The sequence below is a fragment of the Elaeis guineensis genome, chromosome 15 (genome assembly GCF_000442705.2).
Source record: "Elaeis guineensis isolate ETL-2024a chromosome 15, EG11, whole genome shotgun sequence".
In the NCBI taxonomy this organism is placed as follows: Eukaryota; Viridiplantae; Streptophyta; class Magnoliopsida; order Arecales; family Arecaceae; genus Elaeis; species Elaeis guineensis.
In genome coordinates, this window is record NC_026007.2 from 65,592,156 (window position 1) to 65,603,219 (window position 11,064).

Below are 11,064 nucleotides of genomic sequence, written 5' to 3' on the forward strand. Positions count from 1 at the left end.
AAAGATTTTAACAACTACACTATTTTCACCATTTACCATTATTTTTCTCCCTTTACCATTATTATTTTTTATTTATCATTATTTCTTTCCTTTTTTATAACAAATACACCACTTTCACCATTTACCATTATTTCTCCCCCATTTTCACATCATCAAAAAGAATAACTAGGAGAATAAGATTTTCATCGTGTTAGATCAAGTATCAAGGAAATAGAGCATCCATTCATCCATCCAAAAAGAAATGATAATAGACATTCATTCATCCAAAAAAATATGATAATAAACATTCATTCATCCAAAGAGACATGATAATAAACATTCATTTATTCAAAGAGAAATGAGTCAAATGGAAACAACCTCATTCATTTACACCAAAAGAGAGGTCACAAGAGTCATAATGAGTATAAAGTTCTCATACATCCAATCTACAAAATATAACTAAGTAATCTAATACAAAATGATAAAATCAAAGAGACTGGGCATTGAGCACGGAATCAAGATAAATAACACAGGATCAGCCTCGTCCTCGACCGAAGGGTCTGGTCTGAGATGAAGAAGCAGAAGAACGAAAAGCAATAAGCTATACGAACGCAGGCTCAGTAGATGTAGAGGATCTAGACTGAAGCTGAGTCCTAATACCATCTAACTGGGATAGGATACCCCTCACAGTAAGTCTGAGTCCATCTAGATCAGCTGTCACAAAATTTCTGGAGTCTCTGATATCTGTCCTAATCACCTCGAGAGAAGAGCGAAGCTGTGAGTGAAGTCTATCTATCTCTCGAGCTACGTTATCCATCTGTGATACAGAAGAAGTCGATGTGCCCATGCGAGTAGAGAGAGAATCTACTATCTGTCTGATCTTTCTCTCCAAATCAAAGATCCTGCCACTGAATCTCAGAAGGGAGCTCTCCACACTCTAATCTGATACTCAAGTCTGATAGAAGCTCCATCAATGAAAAAATATATGGCACAATGAATGAATCTAATGACGGAGCAGAGAAGGCATTCAAAGAGGCAGGGTGAAACTGCTGTAGCTGCTGTTGTACCTACTGTTGTACCTGCTGTAGAAATTGCGCTTGGTATAGTTGAAACTGATGGAGCTGCCGTAGATCTGATCTTGAAACTGTTGCTGCTGGACTGATAAGATCCCTGCTACCCTCTCAGCAAGCTATCCCATATCAACATCCCCCAAGCTAAAAGTAGGTATGGTACGACTAGATGAGGAGACTCTGACTGAGGGTCCTACCTAAGGCTCTGAAACATGGTGATCAGCTGAACTCAGCCTGTGCAAGGGAGAAGATGGATCCTCTCCCTCAGCATGCTCCTCCTCTTCATCACTCTCCTCCTCAACAGCTTCAACTCGACCTTTGGCCCACCGGCCATCAACTCTTACAAAACCCATGCGCCTAAGAGAGTGGTTGTTGTAGGTGTCAGTATATGATAGTCTATAAACAATCTCTCCCTCAAAACTGACTCCTGACTCTCTAAAAATAACAGTAAGGATCATACCATAGGGCAAGGGAGCCTTGGATCTGTTCAAGGCTTCCCTCATGGCATCTATCATCAGGAAGAAAAAGTTCAAGGGAGTCTTTAAAACTACATGGTGCATCAGACAAATGTCTCTCTCCGTCATCAGATCATATCTTCCCCTTCTGGGGAAGAAAATCTTAGACACCATGTGGTGGAGTAGCCTCATCTCCACACTAAGATCTTTGGCCTCAATCTTTAAGTGCCCTTCCACATCATCTCTCCCTAGTATGGTCCTAAGTCCAATCTCTTTCTTAGGAATTCATCTAAACAACTACCCTCACAAGGCATCTGAAGCAGTCTACTTAGTCTAGGTGCATTTAAGACAGTTTGGACTCCCTTTACAGTAGACCTCAAAACATCCTCAGTGAAAATCAAATTTGAGTAGAACTCTTTCACCAAATCAATATAAACTGGTTCGGACAAACTTAGAAAAGATTTCCACCCTTGCTTTACTAGTTTATCTCTAATTGAAAAACCATCATGTCTCAAAAATTTGAAGTCTATATTTCTACCCAAAGCAACCTTCCTTGCAGATAATGGAATCTTACTTGGAGTTTCTGGAGGGGATGCTTGGGTTGGCTCATATGCTGCCTTCTTCCTCCTTTCTTCTGCTTCCACAGATCTCACCGACTTCTTTGTGGCATTCTCATTTTGGGGGCCATGTCCCAAGAAGAAGGTGGATAATGGTCAAGAGGGTGGAGAAGGATGCGGACTAAAGTGAAACTAAGTGGAGAAGATGATTTTTGAAAAGTTTCTCATGAATTTGAGGGTTAGGATTTGAAATTTGGAAAAATCAAAAAAATGAGCTGTGAGAGCAGTAAATTTGGGGAGAGTAGATCTCGATTTTGAGATTTTTGAGAGATCTAGGATGAGGTTTCTAGATTGGGATGAGAGAGAGAAGAAGAGTCTTTAGATTTGAGACATCCCAAAATCTCTTTTTAATAGAATAGGGTTCGAGTCGGCTCACTTAAAGAGAGCCTACCCGCATGAATGGGATGCCCCATCCAGGGTTGCATCAGGCGATGAAAAAATTATTTTAAAAAAAATCAAACTAAAAAAATTTGAAATTGATCATACCGAGTTGAGAGGGTCATTGAAAGTCTAGATAAATTTTGGTATAATTTTTGATTTAATATTTCAATAAAAAAAATTAGAGAAGGTATCTAAATAATATTGATGATTTTTAATTATCTTAAAAAATTCTCAAAAAATGATAGATGACTCCCACAATTAAGATAATGAAGTCAAAAAATTTTAAATAAATTTTGAAAGTAAAATTATGATTGAAATTCAAGCAGAAGGGTCTAAGATGTCCAATTCTCTTCTAATTTCATAAAATTTACTTTCATTAAGTACTTTGGTGAAAATGTCAGCTAATTGATTTTCAGTGTTTATGTATTCAAGTGTTATATCATTATTTTGAACATATTCTTTTATGAAATGATATCTAATTTCAATATGTTTTGACCTAGATTGTTGAATTGAATTTTTAGTCAAATTGATGGCACTAGTATTATCACTTTTATGAGGATATTTTTAAGTTCAATACCAAAATCTATGAACTGTTGCTTAATCCACAAGATTTGAGTACAGCAACTTTCAGCTGCGATGTATTCGGCCTTGACCGTAGACAAAGTCACTGAATTTTACTTCTTGCTAAATCAGGAGATTAAGTTTATTCCTAGAAATTGGCAAGTTTCACTAGTACTTTTTCTATCAAGTTTTAAACCAGTAAAGTCTACATCTGAGTAACCTATTAAGTCCATAGAAGATTGTTTTGAAAACTAAAGACCTAGGTTTTGTGTTCTTTTAAAGTATCTAAAGATCCTTTTAACAATATTTAAGTCAGATTCCTTAAGATTTGATTGATATCTAACACACATGCATACATTAAATATTATATCAGGTCTACTAACAGTTAGATATAATAAAGAGCCTATCATGCCTCTATAGAGCTTTGAATCAATATTTTTGCTATGCTCATCTTTTTCTAATTTACAGGAAGGATCATAGGTGTACTTACAATTTTTGAGCTCTCTATTCCAAACTTCTTTAATAATTCTCTTGTGTACTTATTTTGGGTGATGGAGATCCCTTCCTTCATTTGTTTAATCTGAAGTTCGAAAAAAAAATTGAGTTCTCCCATCATACTCATCTCGAACTCTCTCTGTATGAGTTTGACAAACTCTTGGCATAGATCTTCATTAATAGACTCAAATATAATGTCATCAACATATATTTGTATAACAATAATTTTTTTATTTTTTTTTTATAAAAAGAGTAGTATCAACCTTTCATCTTGAAAATTCATGTTCTAATAAAAACTTACTTAATCTTTTATACCAAGCTCTAAGAGCTTGTTTTAACCCATATAAAGCTTTGTTTAACCTAAATACATGATCTGAAAGTTTATGATTTTCAAAATCAAGAGGTTGCTCTATATATACTTCTTCAGTAATATATCCATTTAGAAAAGCACTCTTGATATTTATTTGAAATAATTTAAAATTCATAAAATAAACAAAAGTAAGTAGTATTCTTATAGCTTCTAATCTAGCAACAGGAGCAAATATTTTATCAAAATTAATTTTTTCTTGTTGATCATATTCTTTAGCAACTAATCTTACTTTATTTCTTATTACATTTCCATCTTTATCTAATTTATTTCTATATACCATTTAGTTTCTATTATAGGATGATTTTTAGGTCTAGCAACTAGTATCCATACATTATTTCTTTCAAATTAATTTAACTCTTCTTACATGGCCATTATCCAGTTATGATCTTTTCAGCTCATCTATTATTTTAGATTCTAGATGTGAAATAAAAGCTACATAGTTGCAAACATCTCTAAGTGAGGATCTAGTTCTTACTCCCTGTATCGAATCACCAATTATTAATTCTCTAGGGTGATTATGGACATACCTCCATTCTCTTGGGAGATTACCTATGTCTGGAGGTTGTTCTTGAATGTTCTGATCATTGATTCTTTCATCGTCTTGTTTTTCATCCATCTGATCTTTGTTTTGTTTATTTGAATCATTGAGAGTGAGCTCTTTCATTCTATCTTCTATGATACATGCATTATCAGTATCCTCTCTCTTTCTTGATAAAAGATCATTAGTTTCATCAAAGACAACTTGAATTGACTCTTCCACTATTAGTATTCTTTTATTAAATACTCTAAAGACTTTGCTAGAAGTGGAGTAGCCAAGAAAGATAACTTCATCAGATTTAGCATCAAATTTACCTAGGATATCTTTGCAATTATTCAAAACAAAATATCAGCAACCAAAAACATGAAAGTAACATATATTAGGTTTTCTACCCTTACATAATTCATAAGGTATTTTCTTTAAAATTGGTCATATTAAGACACGGTTTAGAATGTAACATGCTGTGTTAATTGCTTTGCCCAAAGGTACTTTGGGAGCTTGCTTTCACATAATATGGTATAGGCCATCTCTTCTAGGATTCTATTTTTTCTTTCAACAACCCTATTTTGTTGAGGAGTTCTAGGTGCTGAAAAGTTATGATCTATGTCTTTTTCGTCACAAAATTTTTTAAAATCTTTATTTTCAAATTTAGTGCCATGGTCACTTCGAATAGAAATAATTAGCAAACCTTTTTCATTTGAAATTTTTTAATAAAATTTAGAAAATACTGAAAATACTTCATCCTTAGAAGCTAAAAATAAAACCCAAATAAAATACGAAAAATCATCAATGATTATAAAACCATATCTTTTTCCTCCTAGACTAGTTGTCCTTGTAGGACCAAATAAATTCATATGCAAGAGTTCTAGCGGTTTAGAAGTTGAAACAATATTTTTAGATTTAAAAAAAAATTTTGTTTGTTTACCTAATTGACATGCATCATAAATTTTATCTTTATTAAAATTAATTTTTGACAAACCAACAACTAAATTTTTTTTAATAATTTAAAAAAATATGTGCATATTAATATATGCAAGCCTACGGTGCCAAAGCCAACTAGTCTCATTGATTTTAGCATTCATGACCACAAGACATTGCATGTTTTGCATGGAAAGATTATTCAAATCAACCATATAAACATTACCATGCCTATACCCAATGAATCTAGTGCTATCATCAAAAGGACTAGTTATAATACACATAGATGATTCAAAAATTATTTTATAACTTTTATCACATAATTGACTAATACTTAAAAGGTTATGTTTAAGACTATCTACAAGTAAAATATTTTCAATGCAAGTGGAGGGAGTGATACTAATGTTACCAATACCGATGATCTTTTCTTTATCATTATCTTCAAAGGTGACCATCACTCTATTTTTGACTTCTAATGTGATGAATTAAAATTCATCATCAGTCATGTATCTTGAGCATCCACTATCAAGATACCACTTTCGTTTTGTTGCTTGGGAAGCAAAACACACCTACACACATGAAATCAAGTTTTAACTTTAGGTACCCAAGCTAACTTGGGTCCTTTGGGGTTAGTCACAATAGTTCTTTTTGGTACCCATATTTTCTTAACATTTCTATCATCAAATTTATTTGATAAACATGTATAAGCTTTGTGCCCTACCTTGCCACATTTAAAACAAGTGATATTTGGCAATTTTGATGCATTGACAAAAATATTTTTCAAAAATTTTTATTTTCTTAGAGTGTTATAGCCAAGTCCGGCTTTATCATATACAGCTTTTTGATTATCAATAATCATTTGAAGTTTGTTTGAACTTAGTATAAATCTATCAACTATAGGTTTCAACTTGGTTACTTCTTCCTTTAGATCTTGATTTTTTTTACAAGAGTTTTATTTTGACTAGAAAGTTCATCCTTTTCTTTTATTAGAGACTGATTCTTTAGTTTTAATTCTTTATTTTTCTTATCAACTTTTTCATTTTCCTTAGTTAATACATGGTTTCTTGATTTCAGATTTTTATTTTTAGTACCTAATTCTTTTAGATCATTTAAAAGTTCATGAAAAGCTTCTAACAGTTCATCATAAGTAAATTCAAGTTGAGTTTCGGATGATACCTCAGTTTTATGTACTATAAGGCACAGGTTGGCTTCTTCATGAGACTCTTCGTCAGTGGTGGAGTCATCACTTCACTCCATGTAGCCATCATGGCCTTCTTTTTCTTGAACTTTTTTTGGCCTTTCTTGAGCAGGGGACATTCTGATCTGAAATGGCCCAGCTTCTTGTATTCATAGCAGATGATGGACTGTTCCTTTTTCTTTTCTTTGCTCGCCTCCCCCTTGACTAGTGGTCTTCTCCTTGTCCCTTGTCTTTTTCTTCTCATGAAGCGTCTAAACTTTCTGGTGATCAGAGCCAAGTCCTTATCTTCTTCGCTATTGTCTGATTTTTCTGTCTTCTTCTTCCTGAGCTATCGACTTGAGGGCTATGGTCCTCTTTCTTCTAGTTTTCTCTTTAGTGTATTGCTTCATGGTCAGTTCGTGAGTCATGAGAAATCTAAGCAGCTCCTCCAATGATAGAGTATTCAAATTCTTGGCCTCTTGGATTGTAGTGATTTTTATCTCTCATGATCTTAGTAAGGACCTGAGCACTTTTCTCACAAGATCACTGTTAGAATAACATTTGCCAAGACTTTTTTAACTATTTATGATGTCAGTAAAATAAGTGAACATTTGAGTTATTGATTCTTCAGGTTCTATTTTAAATAGTTCGTAGTTGTGCACAAGCATATTGATTTTAGATTCTTTTACTTGGTTTGTACTTTTGTGTGTGACTTCTAACCTATCCCAAATTTCTTTAGCTGAATTGCATGTAGAAATGCGATTAAATTCATTAGCATCCAAAGCACAATATAAAATATTCATGGCTTTAGCATTGAGCTGAGCTATTTTCTTATCAATTTTATATCATTCACCTTCCGGCTTGGAAGAGACACACCATCAATTAATTTAGTAGGTGTGTGTAGTCTATTTATTATGACACTCCACATGTCATAGTCAAGTGCTTATATAAAAATTCTCATCCGAGCTTTTCAATAGGTGTAGTTTGATCTATTGAAAAGTGGAGATCGGTTTGTGGATTGCCCCTTGACTAGAGATGTGCCAAATTGGACTGCCATAGATCTTTAGCTCTTGATGGTTAAATCAAGCAAGGATTAGAGCACCGAGCTCTGACACCACTTGTTGCTCAGAAATGAAACTCAAGAGGGAGGGTGAATTGGATCTTTTTAAAATTTTAAAAGATTAGTGCACTAAAACAATGTGCTAAAAAGATCGAGTGAAGTGGGTTGATATTCAATAAAAATAAATTCAAACACAAAAGAAGAAATACAAGTAAATTGCATAAAAAATAAGTAAAGAGAAGTAAGCACAGCAAACACAAGAATTTATAGTGATTCGATGCCAACCTTGCACCTATATCCACTCTCCAAGTCCCTACTTGAGAATTTAATCCATTAAATGGATTTAAAGTTACAACACGTCGGACACTCCGACCCTTGCTATCCAAGCAAGATCACTTATTTTTCGGATACAAGCCAACCTTCAATAATCTGATTCAGGATTCGGATCAACCCAAACGAGTTTTGAAACTTCTCAAAACTTAAAAACCCAAATACAATTTCAGAAAAAAAGAGTACAACAAATTTAGCACACAATCCCCTTAAATAGATACAATGAATGTAAAATAAATACAATACTCAAGGAGAAGAAGCTTTTGCTGAACACCCTCAATGAATTTCACACTTGATTGCTGTTGGAGAGTGGTTGGTGAAGTGATTGAATGCTTCTTTTCTCTCTTTTAGGGCTGAATGAGCTTTTCACAATGTGAGCTTTGAATGCTAGCAAAACTTCTGATTTTCTCCTTCAAGAGAGCTTTTATAATCACTATCTACCCTTGAGAATGTCTTAGAGTTGGTTTATAGCTGTTGGAGAGTATTTAATGCACATTAAATGCACCAAAAATGGACTGAAAACTAGCCGTTACACAGCTCACCCAGAATGGGATGTCCTATGGGACATCCCACTGGCATTGGGACGTCTCGTGGGGCATCCCAATAGGCCAGACAGAAAGTTCAGCTTTCTGTTTTGGTCTCAGGATCTCAGGGATCGTCCCAGATGGGTCATCCCAATCACATGGATCGTTCCACGTGGGTCGTCCCACTGCATGCCATGAGCCAAAATAAAGCATACTGACTGTCCAACAAAAGGAGATGACCCAGATGGGTCGTTCCATTTTGTTTCAACCTAATTTTTCATACATTTAAGGTTCGAAACTTACCAGAACACTTTCAAACGCTCTCAAGTAGATTCAAATCAATTTGGACACTCTTAAAAGCCTTCAAAAACTTCTCCAACTTGTTGAAACTTCAACTTTTGGCACACTTGATAAAGCTTTTCAAACCCAATCTCTTGGACTACCTGAAACATCACAAAAATAATCTCCAAAGATAAGAAATACATTAGTAGTCCCCTCAAATGGTTTGTGATCATCAAAATCAATTCTTGGAGCAACACTAGTTTGCAGATTTCATATTAATTTCAAACCAATTTTTTTTAAAATCGAGCTTTTAAACAATCTAGTTCGATCAAGCTTAGCTCAATAAGGCTAGAAATTAAGGAAGTATATTATAACTGTTGTGGTCATGGGTCAAGGAGTCGAATGGCTCAGATGGTTGGCTTATACTTTCGCCTCCGCATACGTGAGGTGCCTTTTAAAGGACAAAATCGTGAGGCTCTAAATGATCAAGGCCCATTGAAGTTTATGGTCCACTAAAGCCTAAAGATGGTCATGAGTCAAAGCAGACAATACCTCACGTATGCAGAAACGGAGGCATAAGCCAACCATCTGAGCTATTCGACCTGTTGACCCATGACCACAACATTGGCGCCGTCTGTGGCAAGCAAGATCACTTATTTTTCGGATACAAGCCAACCTTCAATAATCTGATTCAGGGTTCGGATCAACCCAAACGAGTTTTGAAACCTCTCAAAACTTAAAAACCCAAATACAATTTCAGAAAAAAAGAGTACAACAAATTCAGCACACAATCTCCTTAAATAGATACAATGAATGTAAAATAAATACAATACTCAAGGAGAAGAAGCTTTTGCTGAACACCCTCAATGAATTCCATACTTGATTGCTGTTGGAGAGTGGTTGGTGAAGTGATTGAATGCTTCTTTTCTCTCTTTTAGGGCTGAATGAGCTTTTCATAATGTGAGCTTTGAATGCTAGCAAAACTTCTGATTTTCTCCTTCAAGAGAGCTTTTATAATCACTATCTACCCTTGAGAATGTCTTAGAGTTGGTTTATAGCTGTTGGAGAGTATTTAATGCACATTAAATGCATCAAAAATGGGCTGAAAACTAGCCGTTACACAACTCACCCAGAATGGGATGTCCCATGGGACATCCCACTGGCATTGGGACGTCTCGTGGGGCATCCCAATAGGCCAGACAGAAAGTTTAGCTTTCTGTTTTGGTCTCAGGATCTCAGGGATCGTCCCAGATGGGTCATCCCAATCACATGGATCGTTCCACGTGGGTCGTCCCACTGCATGCCATGAGCCAAAATAAAGCGTACCGGCTGTCCAACAAAAGGAGATGACCCAGATGGGTCGTTCCATTTTGTTTCAACCTAATTTTTTATACATTTAAGGTTCGAAACTTACCAGAACACTTCCAAACGCTCTCAAGTAGATTCAAATCAATTTGGACACTCTTAAAAGCCTTCAAAAACTTCTCCAACTTGTTGAAACTTCAACTTTTGGCACACTTGATAAAGCTTTTCAAACCCAATCTCTTGGACTACCTGAAACATCACAAAAATAATCTCCAAAGATAAGAAATACATTAGTAGTCCCCTCAAATGGTTTGTGATCATCAAAATCAATTCTTGGAGCAACACTAGTTTGCAGATTTCATATTAATTTCAAACCAATTTTTTTTAAAATCGAGCTTTTAAACAATCTAGTTCGATCAAGCTTAGCTCAATAAGGCTAGAAATTAAGGAAGTATATTATAACTGTTGTGGTCATGGGTCAAGGAGTCGAATGGCTCAGATGGTTGGCTTATACTTTCGCCTCCGCATACGTGAGGTGCCTTTTAAAGGACAAAATCATGAGGCTCTAAATGATCAAGGCCCATTGAAGTTTATGGCCCACTAAAGCCTAAAGATGGTCATGAGTCAAAGCAGACAATACCTCACGTATGCAGAAACGGAGGCATAAGCCAACCATCTGAGCCATTCGACCTATTGACCCATGACCACAACATTGGCGCCGTCTGTGGGAATGCCTCCTATCAACATATACTCCCTTTTGACTGGGGGGCTGTGTTGTGGTGTAGAGAGAGCTTCTTTAGTCCCGCATCAGTTAAGAGTCAAGAGAAAATATGGCTTATATAAATTGAAACCTTCTCTCCCAATGTGAGGCGTCTTTTAAAGGACAAAACTGTGAGGCTCTAAATGATCCAGGCCCGTTAAAGTCAAAGGCCCATTGAAGCCTATGGCCCACTGAAGCCTAAAGATGGTCATGAGTCAAAGCGGACAATACCTCACATATGC